We start from the raw sequence: 20,541 nt of genomic DNA, 5'->3' as shown, positions 1-20,541 counted from the left end.
CCAGATCCAGACAGGACTGGTGAAAGGTAGCCTGAGCATGGGGATGGCAGTTCTAGGCAAATCATTGGAGGCTCTCCTCTTGACAGCATGGGGTTTTGTGGAGGCTTAGGTAGTGGTACCACAGGATCTCAATATGGTGAGGTATAAGCTGCAGGCATCGGTACCAGCTGCAGACCTTCAACTGCTAGCAATGCCAGTACTGAGAGGCTAAGCAGGTCCCTTGCAGATGAATATACCTACGGGATGGTTGGGACTGACACCATCTGATGGCTCCACAAAGGTCTTTCAGGGGACAGCCTTGATGGACCTGGCACAGTCTTTGGAAATAGTGATCCTCTCTTGGTAGGCAATGAGTGTTCCCAGGAAAGCATCTCCCCCAAATGCTTCATAGAGTCTCTGCCTCTCTCTGATTTTGGTACTGATACAGTTGAGCAAAGTACCAAACCTGAGGAAGGCCAATGTCTTTTCTTTGGTACTGGTGAACGGGATCAAGGAACCACAGACATCTCCAGTGGAGCACTCCATAGCAAAGCTGAAGTGCTTGGGACACTCCCTCTGTGACATCTCTGATGGGAAGACAAAACACTACCTCCATAAGCAAGCACTTGAGCCTAATTGCTCTATCTTTTTTTTTAACCAGGTCTTGAGTCCTTGGCAGATGTGGCATTTGTCATTCATGTGGGATTCTCACAAACATTTCAAGCAGGCAGGGTGTGGGTTGCTGAATGGAATGACTTTAGTGCAGGTCTGGCAGAACTTAAACCCTGGTTTAATGAGGCATTGTTCCAGTACCGATTCCACTAACAAAAGGTAAAAAGTGGTTAAAAAAGAAGACCTAAAACAGAAACCTAATACTGAAAAACCATCTAAAAATAACTACAACTAACTACTAATTTACAACAAACAGGATCTATACAGAAATAGGTGATGGAAACACGTGACTTAACAAGTATGGAATTGCTCCAACAACTGTCATTGGTGGTAAGGAGAAACTGAGGTGGGTTGGGGCAGCTTCACTCTCCTATACCAGCGTGCAGGGGCAAGTGGAGACAGAGGGTGCTCAAACTAAACCTGCAGAAATTGGGCTTGTTTTAGGCATGTTTTAGGCTGAGTTGGCTTGTGCATTTGCGTGTTGGCTAGTTTGGGACATGTTAGGGCTTTTAAATTAGCTTGTAGCTCGTTGCTTCTTTTATTTATTGGCTTCCAGCCCAAGCCTGCCCCCAGGCCCGGCCAATCAGAAATCATGAATGGTGACCGGCATTTGTTTCCAACTGCTGCATCACCTGCATGCCTATGCGTGGTGACGTGCAGGTGGGGTGACGTGATGTGCACGTGGACTGTGCTTTAAACAATTTTAAGTTCCTGTTTCCTGCCTAGCTCCCATCCCAGTACCCACCACCGCAGGCTGAAGAGTGGTTCTGTGCACCCCACCAGACAGCGCCAGGGCAGAAGGAGGGTGAGTCGGGGCAGCTGCACCAGGGAACAGCACAGTTCGGGGGAGGAGCCGTGCCCGTGGCTGCAGCAACAATCACTGCTATACTGCAACTTATCCAGGTCCAGGAGCGAAACTTTCTGCATCATCTATGTGAATGGAGGGGGAGGGGCAGCAGGGAGAGCCGGGTTGGGCAGGGAGCGGTGGGGGGGAGGGGGGAGCCGGGCTGGGAACAGAGCGGGAGGATACCCTGGATAGCTAGGCTGGGAGAGGGGAGAGCCGAGCTCAGGGGGTAGAGCTGGGCACAAGACTTTGGGGAGTAGGGCGCAGAGGAACTGGGCTGGGGATGGCTGGGGGGAGCAGGGCTGGGATGGTAAATGAGTGGGGGGGCAGAGGTAGGCAGGGATAGCTGAGGGGAAGGAACCGAGCTGGGGTGCAGAGCCGGGCATAGGACTGCTGGGGGCAGAGCTGGGCTGAGATGGGGAGGACTAGAACCTGGCTGTGGGGGCGGCAGCAGAGGTGGGCAGGGACAGTGGGAAATTGACAGAGGGATGGGGATTAGCTGGAACACAATCTCACAACGAATTTGGCCCAGGGAGATTAAATGACTTGCCTAAGGAAACCCAATGAATCAGTGGCACAGACAGAGATAGAACCCAGTGTGCTTCTCTAACCTTTATGCAACATTTATTAAGTGTTTCCTAAATTTAGGCATAAAGGGTCATATTTTTAAAGGAAACTCAGCTTGGCCTCCTTTTTCAGATTGTTGCATATGCAAATGATTGTGTGTGCAGAATTGTGTGCCACAGATGTAGAGTGGAAGCGTCCTGGAACCCCCATATTCCTCATTTTTATATAATCGTGATTTTACATATATAGCATGCCTTGTAAGGTATCAGGCAAAAGCTTATGATCTGCTGAAAGTCATTTCTTTATCCATATATATATATCATTAATGCATATGAAGTTATGAGAATTATGTTGTACGGTTGTCATTAAAACATGCTGTAAACTGGGGAATCAGGCAGATATTAGTTCCCCAGAGGCAACATCAAGGAAAGTAACCAACGCCCAGGTGGGGTGTCAAACAACCCATCAACAACCATTGTTCAGCAAGGCAGATACAATTCAGTGATTCACCTGCATGAGGCCACACCAGGGGAATTGCTCAACCTTGCCTGGAGACTCAGCAATGCCCCCCCAGACGTGCCTGGACTTGTGCTCATCAAGCACATGGACTGAGGGTATAAAACCGAACACAGGGGGCCCATGCTTGGCCTTTCTCCTTCACCCACCTACGCTGCAAACAACAAGGACACCCTGAAGTCTCCAACTGAGGAGACTGGCCCAGATTTCAAGAGTGAAATCTGTGTACTATGAACTGCAATATCCAGTGGGGTGAGAAAAACTACTTAATCTAGATGTTGCCCAGTCTAATAGGGTTGAGAGTTTTGTTTTGTTTTGGTAACTAACTCTGACTTTTTGCCCATCACTTAAACTCTACCTTTTGTAGTCAATAAATTTGTTTTATTGTTTATCTTTACCAGTGAGTTTTTATGAAGTGTGTAGCAAATCTGCAAAGGTTTTGCAAAGGCTGGTGTATGTCCACCTTCCATTGATAAAGCGGTGAACCAATTAATAAATCTGCATTGCTCGTCTTGAGCAGTGCAAGATGGTATATTCCTGGGGTACAGTGCTGGGAGCTGGGGGGGGCAGGGAGAGGGGGATTTGGCTCTAGTGCCTTTCTCTGTGTGATTCATGAGTGGGTCTGGGAGCATTCACGCAGTATAGCTGGGAGTGGGGTTCAACATGCGGTTGTGCTGAGTGGTAACAGTGCCTGAAGGGGTTTGCTGCTGGTCACTAGCAAGACATTGTGAGAGACAGCCCAGGTTGGAGTGTTCAGGCGGCACAGCGGTGCCACAGTCCCAGACTGCACCCCAAGGATTCCAGCACATAGAGTGTTGGGGTTCTTTTAGTGATTGACTTGTTTTGGCCTTCTTTTGAAATGGGATTATCTTATTTTTTGGCTTATTTTGAAAGCCGGGTTGCTTATTTACAATGTGAAAGTTGGCGGCTGAAGGAAAAAGTCTCTGACAACTGTGCAATCACTCAAAGAAGAATACAAAAGTTTATTGAAATAAAAGGTAAATATTAGAGCTAGTGAGGAAATGGAATTTTTGTTCCAGGATAAATTCTAACATTAAAAAAATGTTCTGATTTGTAATGAAAAGATGAAATTCTGAAACAAAAATTCTGAAAAGCTTTGATTCAGGACCATGAACATATTTTGTTTTGATTCATTTAAATTTGTCTTTTGCATGATATCAAATATAATATCAAAATATTAAATATATGTATTTATACATTACGGTCAAGATAATATTTAATATAATCAAATGAGATTTTACTGTATTATAAAAGTCAAACCAAAATGAATTAAAATGAAAACACTGTTGAAATTCTATGTATATGTAGTTACAGATAGCTGAATATCTTCTCTACAGCTATATCTGAATCTCTCATTGATGGCAATAGGTTAATGAGTTTCAATGTGACAGTTTTTTTCTAAAGTAACCTTCTGAATTGAGAAGTTATAAATCAAGAAAAAAATCATATTGACCTATGAAAAGTCTTTTAAGAATTGGAAGTTTGTGTATGCAGACTGGTTGCTTGCATCATGAATTTAAGGGAAATGATTCTTCATTAATGAAAGGACAATCAAGATGCAGCATTTATACAGAATATAAAACTTAATAATAGTCCAATGTTCCAGACCTCAGTCAAAAATATGTGACAGAAAATTTTAAAAAAGAAAACGTCAAAATGTGCATGTTTTTGAACTCTTAGAGCTTCTGAGAGTTTGCTGTGTTTCATGCAAAACTTCTGCATGAATGAAAAATGCTGTTGAAGGTGGATGTTAATCTGTGTTTTGTACTATCTAATGTTTGTGAAAATACCATGGAAACATTTCAGCTGGATTGGTTACTCGGAGATAGTTGATTTCACAAGCAATTTCTTTAGGTTCCCTGGTTATATAAGCAGAGGGAAGGTAAATCCTAGGAAGAAATATGCTAACTCTGTAAGAGCTACGGGGTCCGAAGGGCAATCAGACCCAAGCAGACACCAGTTAGGGGGATGATGGATTGGGGGGCGGGAGGCGGAGGGGTTGGTGGTGGTGATGGCAACAGAGGGTTTGTCTAACAGTCCAATGGGGGAATAGGATCTCTGTAGTTTGAGTTTAGATAAGATGCATATTTTGGAAACTAACCTGATTCATACTTCAAACATTTTGAGGTTCCATTGCCTCTACAGATATCTGTATTTTCCAGTGCCAAGGCTAGTGGGGCTAATGAAATGCAAAAACATATATGTAGTTTGACTACGTTAGCACTGGCATTTACATATTTGCTTGGTTTTAGTTATTTCTTTCATTGAGGCAAGAGTTATTTGTAGGAGAAAAGGCTTCACAAATGCACAAAGAAACTTCAAGAGTAAAATCTTCTACAGGCCATAAATAAAAAAATGAAATGCAAAATCTAGTAGGAATTTGCCTTTTGTTGCAAAATCATAATAAATGGGGGGAAAAAACCTAGAAACTTTGCCGAAACAAAAATCCTTGCCTCTTCCTATCTTTACACTTAAATCTACCCGATTAACAATAACAAAGTCAGTAATATGCTCTCTACATATAATCATCTTCACTTGGTTGGGAAGAGGAGGGTTTGTATTTTATTATACTTTGTTTCTTTAATTTTCTGTTACATATAAGGATTTGGATCCTTGGCCCTCATGTTTCCTTTGTGCTGCTTCATTGACACAAAAGGGACAGGAAGCTGCTTGTTAATTAGCAGTTGAGAATTACCCTAGCACTTAGCCCTTCACCAGCCCCTTCTTTCCTTCCTCATCATGGGGGGAATCCCTAGGCAGAGTAGGAGTATATCAGAGGCACACACGCATGTCAGGGGTGGATCCACTGCAGAATTAGAACAGGTTTGAGGTTTGTTCTGGAGGCCAATTCAGCCCCCAGCAGTCTCCAGATTTAGGGGAACAAAAAGGTGGCATAAAGCCTCCCTCTCAGCGGTGCTGAGTATTGCTCTGGTATACCTGGAATCTACCCCATGATCTGGGTCTGAAAAAGCCAACTACCCTGCTCTGGAGAAGGTCAGTTTATCTTCAGCTCCTGTCCAGGTATAGTTCACTACTTAGAATCATAGAATATCAGGGTTGGAAGGGACCTCAGGAGGTCATCTAGTCCAACCCCCTGCTCAAAGCAGGACCAATTCCCAACTAAATCATCCCAGCCAGGGCTTTGTCAAGCCTGGCCTTAAAAACCTCTAAGGAAGGAGATTCCACCACCTCCCTAGGTAGCCCATTCCAGTGCTTCACCACCATCCTAGTGAAAAAGTTTTTCCTAATATCCAACCTAAACCTCCCCAACTGCAACTTGAGACCATTACTCCTTGTTCTGTTATCAGGTACCACTGAGAACAGTCTAGATCCATCCTCTTTGGAACCCCCTTTCAGGTAGTTGAAAGCAGCTATCAAATCCCCCCTCATTCTTCTCTTCTGCAGACTAAATAATCCCAGTTCCCTCAGCCTATCCTCATAAATCATGTGCTCCAGCCCCCTAATCATTTTTGTTGCCCTCCGCTGGACTGTTTCCAATTTTTCCACATCCCTCTTGTAGTGTGGGGCCCAAAACTGGACACAGTACTCCAGATGAGGCCTCACCAATGTCAAATAGAGGGGAACGATCACGACCCTCGATCTGCTGGCAATGCCCCTACTTATACAGCCCAAAATGCCGTTAGCCTTCTTGGCAACAAGGGCACACTGTTGACTCATATCCAGCTTCTCGTCCACTGTAACCCCTAGGTCCTTTTCTGCAGAACTGCTTCCTAGCCATTCGGTCCCTAGTCTGTAACAGTACATGGGATTCTTCAGTCCTAAGTGCAGGACTCTGCACTTGTCCTTTTTGAACCTCATCAGGTTTCTTTTGGCCCAATCCTCTAATTTGTCTAGGTCCCTGTGTATCCTATCCCTACCCTCCAGCGTATCTATCACTCCTCCCAGTTTAATGTCATCTGCAAACTTGCTGAGGGTGCAATCCACACTATCCTCCAGATCATTACTTGCATAGGTTCCATTCTGTAATGTTTTGGGAACACATCTATAAGCATGGGAAGGGATCCTGGTTGGGGACCAGGTAAGATGTCTGTCTGATCATCTTCTTCTTGGCATTTCTACCACCCTCTTTTCTTGGGGAACCAAAGTATTGGACATCCACAGCATAACTAATTACACCTTTAGTGAGTGCGTGCATCTGAGGTGCATCAGCAATGCCAAGTTTTAAAAAATGGCTAATAACCCACTTCCATTCAAATTCTATTAATGTGAAATTTGCAAAAAAAATCATATTTTCACTTGTTTCTGTGTAAACAGTAGCCACTGAATCACGACAGGGTAGAACATCAGAATTCTAAGAATGTGAGATTATCCATAAGTAAATGGAAGAAATTATGAGCAAAACATTGTGGAGTAAAATTACACAGTTCTGTCTGTATTTTAACCTCTGAATATAAATCAGACATTGATTAGTGTAAAGCTCTACTGACTTCATTGCAGTTATGCCAATTTACATCAGCTGAGGATCTGGCCTATTTACTCCTCTTACAGTATCTATGCTTATATCTTATCATGAGCTAGTTTTCTGCTTGTATGTATCAGTCTACAATATACATAGAAGGTGAACAGTATCACTTTCACAAAAGAAAGTCAATTTTTAAAAGATAAAAATAAGAAATTATAAGAAGTCACTATCAGTGGTTCTGCCATGGTAACAGCTCTCCCTGAGGTTACATGAGGCTGACAAAACAAAAGTTCATATGACAGGTATCACACTGTCTGGAGTGGCTCACAACAGCCAGGGCAGACTGTTAGAAAACAGGGCAGATACCCCAAGCTGGTGGTGGTGTGTCCTATAATTAGGTTTCACCAAGCCAATAACAAATGTGAACTCCTGGAAATCTATACCAGTCTTGCCATGGAGTCACAGACAGTCCCCTCAGACTCTCCTATCTATTTTTCTACATAGACAAACTGGACTTTATGATAAAAGGTCACTTAAACCAAATATCACACCACACCAGGTTGTTCACAGTCCCTAGAGACCAGTCACTTACCTCAGATCAACTGGTACTCTAGATCTTACATCAAAGAAAATGCTGGCAGCTAATTCTACCATAAACAAACTAAAGGTTTATTAGATAAGAAAAGGAAAAGATAGTTATCGAGAGGTTAAAGCAGGTATAATATATGCATACGTGAGTCACAGTTTGTAATTCCAAATGGTGGCAATGATGTAAATAAACTGCCAGTTTCCCAAAGTCTTTTAGGGTACCCAGATTGTCTCTGGGGATCTCTGCTTTGCATCTGGTACACTCCCCTGTAAGAGTCCAAATAATCCAGAGATCCAGGATCTTTCCTTCAACCCCTATTTATAGCTTCTTCTCACAGAAAACAAGATGACAAGATCACTACCCACACTGGCTTTTCCTTTGATGACAGAGAGTGAGGAATACATTTTGAGTCTTTGACTTCCAATCATCACATACAATGACCACTTGCTTTGAAATTAGCACTTTTCTGTTAGAGTTCCTCATTTGCTTCCACAAGGCTTCTTTCTCATTTGATGGTACTTAGTTACAGGGGTATACACAACGTAAATGTTTGCTACTACATTTGCTGCTAGATAAGTGAAAAAAATGCAAGTAACATCCCACTAGTTTTCATGAACTTTAAACACCAAATATACTCTTACACATTTAACAATCACTTTGACCTCTACTAATACACAAGTGAATTGACCTGGGGCTCTAGCATGAGCTGGCACTTAGTCTGCCACTGTCACAACAGGAAGAATGCCCTACCCCCACCCTTCACCCCCCACCCTGGGAGTTACTGGAAGAGAAGCTTACCAGCACACTGTAATGCTAGCAGCGAGGGTGCTTTGAAGTGTCGTATTGAGGAAGTGCTACAGAACAGTTTCTGTTCAAGCTTCAAGGAATTTGTTTAGAACATATTTTTAAGGGGAATTAGGGATTAGTAACCAGGCCACATGCAAAGACAAGGCACTCAGAACCAGGCTGGGGAACTAGGATGGTTCCCCATCCATCTTTAGGAGAGGAGTTGTGGGAACTAGAAACTAGGTGTGGGGGGGAAGGGAACGAAGGGAGAGGGGTTATGCCATGTGGAAGGGAGCCAGGTCAGGGTATGCAGTGGTTTCATTTAAAGAAGTAGTGGGAATCAGGAACCAGCTTAGATGAGGCAAAGAAGTGAACAGTGTAGTAGGAATGATAAGAATAAAGGCTGAGATCACAGTCCTACCATCATACTGTCCTCAACACAGATAAGAAAATTATTAAAACAATTGGAAATTGATTTTTTAAGTTGACTTAAAAGTGGGGAACCTGAGCTTTGTATCAAAATCAGAGAGAAAACACAGAGATATATACTTGTTTCTGGGCTGCATTCAGATACAAGGCATTATAGGCCCATACTTATGGACCCAATTCCTGAAGTCACATAATGAAATCACAGTCTCAACTGTCATTTAAAAACATATTTATAGTCCTCATGGTTGAAATGAAAAACCTTGAAAACATTTGAGTAATGCAATGAAGTTTGCTTGCACCTGCAGACAGACTGAAACAACTCAGAGGGATGAATGGCTTTCATTCCTCGAAACTCTGAATCCTGCTGCTCTGGGTGGAGAGCCACCAACACCAGTCCAGCACAAAACTCTGTGTGTGTTGTGGAGGCTTTGCCACTGCCTGGGCACAGGGAACAGTGGCCCAAGGAGCTAGGGAGGCTCAGCCTGCCCAAAGAGGAGTGGTATGGGTCCCACACCAGGTCAGCAGACAGCACTTGTGTCAATAGTAGTTCTGGAGTGGGAGTGGGGAGATAATGGGATATATATAGGTGGCCTGATTGCCTTAACTCAGACCTGACTTGGTTTGTTACCAAGAGGATCCTCTGCAGCAGTGCACAGCTGGCAGCAGGCAACTGAAATTGACAAGCGAGAGTTGCCACTTGACTTCTGGCTGCCAATTCTCTTTCCATGTCTTTTTGATGGGAACAGATGTGAGTTTAGAAAAAGCAAGGTAACATTTAAAAATGAGAATTTTAACCCCCTAACTTTGAACTCATCAGTTGAGAATTGCAGCTCTTGTCAAACTTCCGCTCCTATTTTCAGCTAAGAACTGAAGGAGGCGATTTCCAGAACCCATCTACAAAGGGATCCTAAAGCCCATCACACTTCAATTTATTTATTTAGTCAGTTAGTTATTCATTTCTATATAATTAGTTTGCCAGAAGAGTACAGGCAAATATGTCCCAATAAATGCAGTTACAGTATAATCTGCACAGTCAGCTAAAGAGAATCCAATTTCCATAATGTTTCTGGTTCTATAGACAAGGGATAAGCAAATTGTTTAGAGAAAATCAGAACCAGCATTATCACCCATTCCTAGAACTGAAAACTATCCAGTTCAATAAGTGTTCCTGTTTCTCCTGCCTGCCAATGCACTTCTCCTGTGGCTATGGCTAATTTGAGTGGACTCCAGAGCTTTCTTTAGTTATGAGTATTGATTGAGGTGGTGCCCGGATTAGGTTCACACTAAGATTTTGGTTCAGAGATAATAGCACCAAAATATCTTTCTCTGTTCTTGCAAGATTTTGGTTTCAAATGGGTGGTGGAAATCTTTAGATGACTTCTGAGATTTCAGGGGAAAAATTACATGTGAATGACTGTTTGTCTAATAGCCACAAAATCTAAACCAGAAGTGGAAAATAGGTTTCGGTTTAGATTTGCGGATTTAGATCCTAAGCCTAGTCATCCCGCTCCCCGCCATCTCACCTGCCTCTCCCCTGCCCAGAAAGTGAAGGAGTTTCATATCAGAAGTTTCACTTTTAAACAATATCCATTTGAAAAGTACATACAAAAATAAATTGATTAAAATCACAACATTAAAGTGTATCAAATTTAAACAGAAAAAGTCATTAATTAATATTTATTTATTTTCTGATACTACTTAAAGCCAGGTACAGAGCTCCATTCTGCTAGGCAATGTTCAAACACCTTTTAAAAATAATCCATGCCCCGGAGAGCTCACAATCTATGTTAGAAGTTGATGAAATACATAGGGTGGAGTGTGAGGGTGAATTGAGTGGAGCGGTGAAGGAATGAGGTAACAAGAACACAATCATATTTTAGCAGAGTGAACATTAGTTATGGCTTATCACCTGTCATCTTCTGGCATCAGTGCAGAGGTGAGGTAATTCACATATTCCCAAAAGAGTAGCATCACATCCATAGTGTATATAATCCTGTTTTTTAGGCTCACCTACTGAAGCCAAAATATTTAAAACTGTGTGTTTAAAGAAATGTGCCTGGATCCATTTTTGTTGTTAATGTAAGACATGTCAACACTTCACACTCCTTTCAACATCCTGTAGAGTACATACATTGCACGTAGGGTGACCAGATGTCCTGATTTTATCGGGACTGTCCCGATATTTGCTTATTTGTCCCGCATCCCGACCGAAGGTAGGTCAGGATGCGAATTGTCCCGATATTTTCCTTCTGCTCACAGGCAGAGCGGAACCTGGAGGGGGCTCGCGCCTCCCCCGCCCTGACTTCGCACCCTCATTCCCCCATTGGATCCCTCCCCAAATCCCTGCCCTGGCCCCGTGCCCCCAGCCCTGCCCCCTCACTGCCCCATTGGATCCCTCCCCAAATCCCCATCCTGGCCCCGCCTCTTCCCCAAGCTCGCCGCATTCCTCCTCCTCCCCCCTCCCTCCCAGGCTTGTGCTGATCAGCTGTATGGCAGCACAAGCGCTGGAGGGAAGGGGGAGGTGGAGACGGAGCGGAGGCAAGCTGGTCGGGGGGGGGGCTAGGGCGTGGAGGCCCGGTGGCCGTTTGGGGTTTTTTTTTTGCTGGGGGGAGGTGCAGACAGAGCAGAGGCATGCTGGTGTGTGTGTGGGGGGGGGAGGCGGGGTGTGGATATTTCACCTGTGTGGTCTGGTCACCCTAATTGCATGTCCCCCTAGCACAGGTATAAATAGCAGTCTAGATGCTGAGGCACTGCCTAGGTGAATAAAGACACGCCTGAACCCTGAGGGTATATACATGGATATGTACCTTACACAGCTCTCTGCTCACCCAAGCAGTGCCTCCCCCATCTACACTGTAGTGTCCAGCTGCCTCCCTGCTGCTGGAGTTTTTCCCACCACAAGGAATTGCCAGAGCCCTTCCCTGCTGCTGTGAAAGGCTCCAGCAACAGAGAAAGGCTCTGGTGAGCGGAAGGAGCAGGAAAAAACTCTAGCAGCTCCCAGCTGCCTCCCCACTCCCAGAGCCTATAATTGATATGTGTAGATACACACCACAGTGTGCATTCAGTCCACTTTTCACTGTAGTGTGTAGCTACATATCCCTACATGTCAGTGAAAGTGGTGTGCAGTGCAGACGTAGCCATAGAAGTGCCTAACTTCATCATTATATTCCAGACAAATGGAGAGTATGCAGTCAGCTGGTATTTAGCAATTAAGGCCCTAATGCTGCAATCAGATCCACCAGTGCAGTGCCCTACACCTCTGTGAGCCCCATTGACCGCTCTGAGTGGGAGTTGGGGTATGTCTGTTTAAATCAATTTCTAGGACTGTTGCCTAAATTCAGATTAAATATGCCCTTGATTTCCAGTAGGAATGTATTAGTGACAGCTTTTATTTAATTTTCAAGAAAAGCTAAATCCTAGATCAAATTGCTTGATATTAAAAGAAATACACTTACAAACTAAAGTAACTTTCAACAACTCTGTTTAAAGGATGCCAAAGACTGATCTTAGATTAAAGGCCCTGTGCAGGATAAATGCAAAGTATTACATTTAATTGAAACTAAGGCAAACAAGAGTGAAACACTGTACTGAAGAAATGTTCACAGATGTACATTAATGTTGAGATCATGAATTTTCACTCCAGTTGGCTACATGTCTTGAAACAAGAGCTGATTGTATTGTATTGTTGTTAGAAACATTATAGCCACAGTTCTTCCTTCCTACCTGTAGAGCCAGCTCTTAGTCTCCATCTACTGCTGAACCCGATTCACTGTTACTCACACCATTGTTGAAATGCATGCTAAAATTGTAGATTATTTCTGTTCACTGCACACTACATTGTTTTACCACGGTTAATGTTTTATTTATAAGGAAAATAAATTGTCAGAGTTAAAAAACACAGTGCATTTTGTTCTAGGCAACACATTGCTTTTATCACACAAATAATTTATTGGTTCTGCTCCCAGACGAGTTCTGTGCTGACCTTTCCAGGTGTACTGCATATTACTGCATAATTCTTCTTGTTTGGAAAATGTATTTAACTTAGCCATTAATACATGTTGTCACAGCCTTTGTGTTCAGAATTAAGTTTGCTATATAAAATCTTGGACACATTATGCAGAGTTGGACCAAAACTAGAACCTCATATCTTAACCCCTTTGAATATTAGGGGAGGAAGACAGATTTGAATCCACACATCTGAACCCATCCCATCCTGTAACTAAAACCAGAAGGCCCTATTTTCCAGGTCCAGATCAGATGCTCTCCCAGTCTGGTCCTCATGAGTTGTCAGCCCAATATGGCAGAAATCTCAGAACAGTTCACATAATTTTAGTACCATTGAATTAAAACCTTGAAATTGATCCCTCAATCACTTTTACGCCATATTTTGTAACTTTATACAAAATGCAATCCATATTGGTTCATCACCTCAGCCCACCTCTAGGTGTATGTTTATTTTGCAGCTTCTGTGAGAGAAGATTCTGAAGGATTTTATTTATGTAGTTGTAAAATTGTTACTTTTAGCACTTAAAAATGAAAGTTTCACAGAAACAATACAAAAGCCATTTATTATATATTTGAAGTTCATCCTATAGGTTTTATCTAGTTACAACTTAACAAAAATAGCTCATTCTGATTTTAGTTTTAAATGGAAATGATCTTTTAGGGGAAAAAAAATCTCATTCCACCCCACCCCCCACCCCCGCTCTCCGTTCTCAATGAATACAGATATGGCAAGTGAGATGAAGATTACAATGAAGATATATGAAAACTATAACATTGATAACTACAGTTTTAGTATGCATATTTTTCATAGATTCCAAGGCCAGAAGGGACCATTAAGATCATCTAGTCTGACCTTCTGTATAACACAGGCCATAGAACTTCCCTAAAATTATTCCTAGAGCATAAGTTCTTAGAAAAACATCTAATCTTGATTTAAAAATTGTCAGTAATGGAGAATCCACTACAACCCTTGGAAAATTATTCCAGTGATTAATTATGTCACACATAGAACTTCATGTAAACTGGTACAATTGTATGTTTTTACAACTTTTCGATAATCCATTTTGAAGTCACCATTTTTGAATTATATCTGTCAGTTTCAAAAGTGTGAACATTCTAAATATTAATTAATATCTAAAGATTAATTAAATAATCAAATAATGAATGGGAGACTTTTTATGGATAGCATTTATGGAACCAGGGCCAGCTCTGGCTTTTTTGCTGCCCCAAGCAAAAAAACAAACAAACAAACAAAAAGCAAACCTGCAGCGCGGCCAGAGTGGCAAAGCAAAAAAAAAAAAAAAAACCTGCGGGGCAGCCAGAGCCAGGGTGCAGGGGAACTCCCTGCATGGCAGACATGCCCCGGCTAGCGGGGGGAAGGGGAAGGGAGTGGGGGGAGAGAGAGAAGGGGGAGGCCAAGGGATTCAGTGGGGCGCTCGCCACGTGGCCCCAACTGCCACGCCGCCTGTTGGGAGGGCTCCGCACCGCTCCAGTCGGCGGGGAGGGAAGGACGCGGGCTGCCCTGCCAGGCTTGCTATGGACCTGGCACCGACTGGGGCAGACGGAGTGCGCAGCCCGCTCCCAGCAGGGCGCTCCCCTCCTCCACGCTGCCGCCCTCTACAGGCGACCGGATCGGCAAACAAACAAACAAACAAAAAGCGGTCGTGCCACTCTAGGAGTAGGCAGAATCCCGCCCCGTAGAATCTGCCTCCCCAAGCAGGAGCTTGCTCGGCTGGTGCCTGGGGCCGGCCCTGTATGGAACACAGACTCCAAGTTATCAGGGGGAAATATGGATAAACAGCTAGATGCTACTCAGACATTCAGGATATCCTCTGGAACATCAGCAACAGAATTGGTTACTGGAACAAGTAGCACCTGTACAATACCCTGACAAGACATATTTTTTTGACTGTGGTATCTATTTTTTTTTCTTTTTGCAATATGTAATTGCCTTTTAAAATTATATTACACCTTAAATGCCATTGTTTTCCTTTCCAACCTTCTCAATAACAAGCAAATCTGGAATGGTATCCTCTCTTCTTGACAGTGGATCTTTATAGAATCTAGTTTTGGAAAAAACAAAACAGAAAAACTTATCAGATCATTTAGTCTATAGCATGGTCCATGTAGAATTGTTCCTTTCTGTAAAAGAGCTAGTGTTTTGTCCAATGCAGATTAAAATTTGCTAGAGGACATTGTTCCACCTCTTTCCTTTCCACAAGAATTTACATGTCACTACGAGGAGTTATTTCTGACTTTCATTCTTAATTTACCCTTTCTTAATTTGATACAGTTACTCCCAGACACTTCTCCTTTCAGCATTCTGAATACTTCTACTCCCCCCTTTCTGCCTACAGAGGCAGACATACTTTGTCCAGTGATGTGATCTCTCTTTGTATGGTGGCACTGTTTTTCATACTGGATGTTATTATTAATTAATTATTAATTGTTAATGGCAAAGATCCCGTGGCACTTTTATGAGTAGGGCATCTTGAATAGTGTTGCTGTGTTCAATCTAGAAGTGGCTGTATTTCAGTGATAGTTTAAGTGATTTGTCTACATATACGGTGTAAAACATAAGGTGTAATCTTCCTTTAGAACATTATAGAAGTGTAATATTATTAAAATGCCTTTTAGCAAGTTGCATAAGTTATTCCTATAACACCACCTGGAAAGGTTAGATCTACTAGGTAGGTTGGTGAGTGTAAATTATAATTGACATTAAAAGGGATAATTTACACTCCTGAGCTGCTTTTTCTGGCTGACCAATTGGGAGTTTTCTAGCCACACAAGTTTTTATACATCCTTTGTATCAAATAAAAAAATCCAAATGTAAAATGTTGTACAATTTAACTGCTTCAGAACACCATGTCTGAGAATAGCAGAATAATGTTGCTTATGTAAATTATAGCAGCATTTCATGGAACACCTCTCAGGGTACATCTACACTACAGGGGGGAGTCGATTTAAGATACGCAAATTCAGCTACGTGAATAGCGTAGCTGAATTCGACGTATCGCAGCCGACTTACCCCGTTGTGAGGACGGCGGCAAAATCGACTTCTGCGGCTTTCTGTCGGCGGCGCTTACTACCACCTCCGCTGGTGGAGTAAGAGCGCCGATTTGGGGATCGATTGTCGCGTCCCAACGGGACGCGATAAATCGATCCCCGAGAGGTCGATTTCTACCCGCCGATTCAGGCGGGTAGTATAGACCTAGCCTCAGTGAAGTGACAGCATTGGCACATGCTAGTATTTAGGAAAAGCTGGCGTATGTTGTGCCTTCCCTCACAGAACATTTTCATGAAGTACTGTTTGATGATATAATACATAGTGATCAGATATAGTATTTTATTGCTAGGCAGAATATATTTTGTAACTGTAAATATCACAGTTGGGCTATGAAATTTGGTTAAGTTAATGATTTCTTGTTCATAAATACAATATATTGGATTTTCAATTAAACATTTTGTTCCTCATATGATATAATCAAATACTATGAGAGCCCTGCACATATCTCTAGTAAAGAAAATATTAGGAGACCAGTTCTGGATTTCACAGTCAGAATGATGAACCACCATAGCCACAAACATTCTTCAAAGATGAACTGAAATGATTTTTTAAAGTATATATGCACACGCAGGATCTTAAACTATTAAGATCTTAAACTTTTCAGGGCCATTAGAGTTTTGTCATTGATTTCAGTCAGACTACAGTTTCTCAATAGCAATATATGGGTAGATTTAAAAATTACAAGTAAGTATACGTTGAAGGAGAATATTGGGAAAACAAAACAAAAACAAAAGAAAACCTCAAACCTTTTAAATTTACTATTTCAAATTCATATATTTTTATGTTGAAGAATTCTTATATATTCCCTAAACAGCTTAAGATAGGATTGATTGATTGCATTTATTTTAATTTACCTTTCACCCACAGATGAGCATACGTAAAGTGCTGATTATGTTTATCTGAGTGTAGCTTTGGAAACTCCTTCCACAACTAGTTCCATACAAACACCTCTATAAATTACAGGATTGAGTTCTACTCTTCTTCTTGTATGCAGAATCTGCAGAAGTTTTGAACTGTCATTTGATTATTACCAAGAAAATCTAGCTATATTTCCCATTATTTGAACAAATGTAAGCATTTGGGTTTTCAGAGTAGCATACACAGTGATAGAGATCTTGTAGGGCATTGATTACTTTTCCATTAAAAAAAATCCACCCTCAATAATTGTTTGAGAGGTTGCCTCAGCTATTCCTCTAGAAACTTACTCCTGCCAACGATCATCACTTTTGTATAATCTGGATTGAGTTCCAGCCAATTCGCTTTCATTCACATTCCAAACTCAGTAAAATGATAAGAAGTTCATAAAACTATTTATTGTGTTTTACAATATATAGACCAGGAAACCCCATATGCTACTATGCACACTTATGACATTATTGAAAATAGTGATACAAAAATAAAACCAACATAACCCTCCACACACAACATATCCCAAAGGCAAGACTTTCCCCACCAAACCTCCATCTCTTATAAGCTATCAACCTTCATGTCCCAACCTCTTCAGCTACCTGGGCAAAAAAATGGGCCTTGCAGTATGCTTGAAGGTCAACACTCCTCAACTATTTGGGGTAGGGAGGGAACAGAAGCTTCTTTCCACAGTGAGGGACCTTCCTGAAGCATGTTCTACTTCCAGCCACTCTATTAAATCAAAGGTGGATCCAGCACAAGTACCTCTTCAGACATGTCCGAAGTTATTTAGAGTAATATTTTCAAAAACACTTGGCATTGTGGAGTGCTTTTGAAAATCTCACCCTTAGCAATTTATAGGTCCAAAATAATACTTTCAATTCCATCTGGAAATCCAGGCAGCCAGTGCAGCATGCAGAGCCCTGGTGTCATATATTCCCAGTGAGATGCACAGCTTTCCAGGTGGGATCCTATGTTCTGTATCACCTTCAGTTTCCAAATAGTTTTAAGCTGTGTAGCCCTGTGTAGCATGCATTCCACTGTTCCATCCTTGAGGTGACAAAGACCCGGATCATGATACCAAGGTCAGTTTCTGAAAGAAACAATCACACTCTCCTTGCTGGGCACAAATGGAAAAAGCTTTCCTGATCACTGCTGCTGTATGATCTTCTAGAGAACTTATGTTTGATGTAAAGGAGATGTAGAACGAAATATAATCAGCATACTGATTACATATTTCACAGTTCCCCAGTGGCTTTATATACTCACTCAATATGAGGGATTACAAGGCCTTTGGGGATCATGAGCCATTCCCAGTGCTATTATCTGGGATGTTTTTGAAAAAAATAAAATAAAAAAATACTCAGTGAAGAGCCCCCCGTCCACCTTGTAAGATCCTAGAGCTAGGTCAACAGTACCATTTGGTCAATGGTAGCGGAGATAGATTTCACTAAATTGACATTGATCCCTTATGCCGGTCCATCACCAGGTCTAAAACCAGATTGGAAGCAATCCAGGAATGTGTGTAATGCACATGTTACTGACATAGTCCCATCATCACTTTTTCAATAACCGTCCCTAAAATTGGGAGCTATTGGTTGATATAGTCTAAGAATGGCTAATGCCCATCACCTGCCATTTTGCCCAACAGAAGTGTTATGTTAATAATCCTCATCAAAAACAAAGCTCAAAGTTTCTACCTTAGGCGTAACTAATAAAGAAGAGTATGGGTTTATCTCATAAGTGGTAGGGTCACAGATGTCTAAGCATGCTTAGAACTTCAGTCACTAAAATGGGGTGAAACCCATCTGACAATACCGAATTCCTCACCTTCCATTCCAATGCTGTTTCCGAAGAAGCATTCAGAACACTCCAAACCACACAGCTAGTTACTCAGAATAGTTTTGAGCACTGGTGCTCATAGTAAATCATATTCCTTTCACATGATTTGGAATTAATTCTGTTTATTTGGAGTAAAAGGAGATCATGTGTTACATGTAGCTTATATGTTTATGACCTCAGGCTTCTGTGCAGTGCACTACCTTTAATGTCTGACATCTGTAGAAGCCATTATAACACCCAACTGAAATCAAATAAATGGTAGCAAACAACATATGCACTTTCGAAGCCAGTTTGAGAATGTTAGTGTATCACAAAAAGAAATCTTTTCCCATTCTATGTGCTTTGTAAAATGAATATTAAAGCAGTCAAAATTATTCTATAGAAAGTAATAATAAAAAATTAGTATTGCTTATAATACCAAAGGAAAACATCCACCGTTTTGCACCAGAATATCATTGTTAAATTGTCTTTTAATCACTCTATTTGATATTTGATATGTGGCAGTAAAAGTGTTTATATTATGAATTGTACAGTGAACCTTCAGTTTAGGAGCAAATTAATAGTCTGGAACCGTGAGAATCTGACTATATCTGAATATTGATGATCTCACTTTCTGAGTCTCTCTGGGACTGGGGGTGTGAGGTGTTGATCATTGCTTCCCACTGATAAGCAAAATATTTCCAGAGCGTGAAAAATTCTGTGGTGTGTGAGAAGGATAAACCATAATCTGCATCAACACACTAACTTCTCCTCTCCCATTTGCATTGAAAATCAGGTAGAAGTTATGCTAAGCTCTCTATTATAGCCTCATGTATGTGAAAGGTCTTCCCCTTCATTTGAATAAGGCCTCTTATGCATGTGAAAAAAGCACATTTAAAAGGAATGTTCCTTTAATTAGGATGGCATTTAGAAGCAGAATCCTTAAATGTTCACTTTTTGTGATGCTCAATTGTGGAGTATTTTTAAATGAATTGTAGCAGTCATTTTCATTAAGCGTTTTTATTTTTATTTATTTTTAAAAGGAAATGACATGATTTACAATGTGAAGTGAAGGAGTAGATTAATATGACTAGCTAGATTAAGGAAAATTTAAATCAGAGTGTTTGATGAAATGTTGGAAAATGTTTAAATATAGGATTAGACTTACAATATAGAAAGCAGTCAAGGAGATCAAAAGAACTCTGTTCAGAAAGTCTTATTAAAAAGAGAGGAAAAAATCTATTGAATGAATTCTTATAGCTAAATGATTAAAGAGTGTTTTTAATATATTACATTCAATCTGACTTTAAAATAAAAATAAACACTACAGACAGTGAATGAATTAGTGATTGTATTCATTTTTTATGAAAGCAAAGTGACTGGGCCTATACTGGATCTTGCATAAAACATATATATGAAACTATGGCATTTAACTTAAAAGTAGTCCCCTGGAGAATAATGATAATCTAGCATGCAGCTTTATGAAGACAGAAGTTAACTGATTGACATCTATATGAATATGGATTTCTTAAATCCATATTTGATTCTCTACCTCTAAAAAATCAAATGAAACCTAATAACTGCATTTTAAGCAAACCTTTGGGAGAATATGCTTAATCTTCTGGTGTCCAATTCAATAAAAAATGCATCCAACTTCCACTTTGTGGAAACCTAACCAAGAACATGGAAATGGCTTCCATAACCTTTAGTGGCTTCTATATCTCTGCAAGCTAGAAAATTTTTGTTGTGTGAAATTTTGTCCTTGGAATGTTCTTACTGCACAATTCTCAAACTACCATGCAAGCCTCTTTATAGTCAACCACAATAGAAAATAACAATTATACTCAATCACAATCTGGGGAGGGTCTCACTTGTCCCAAATGGTTATCATTTTCGGTGTTGCTAACACAACA

Source organism: Chrysemys picta, chromosome 2 (genome assembly GCF_011386835.1).
Source record: "Chrysemys picta bellii isolate R12L10 chromosome 2, ASM1138683v2, whole genome shotgun sequence".
NCBI lineage: Eukaryota > Metazoa > Chordata > Testudines > Emydidae > Chrysemys > Chrysemys picta.
This window is presented reverse-complemented; position numbering follows the sequence as displayed.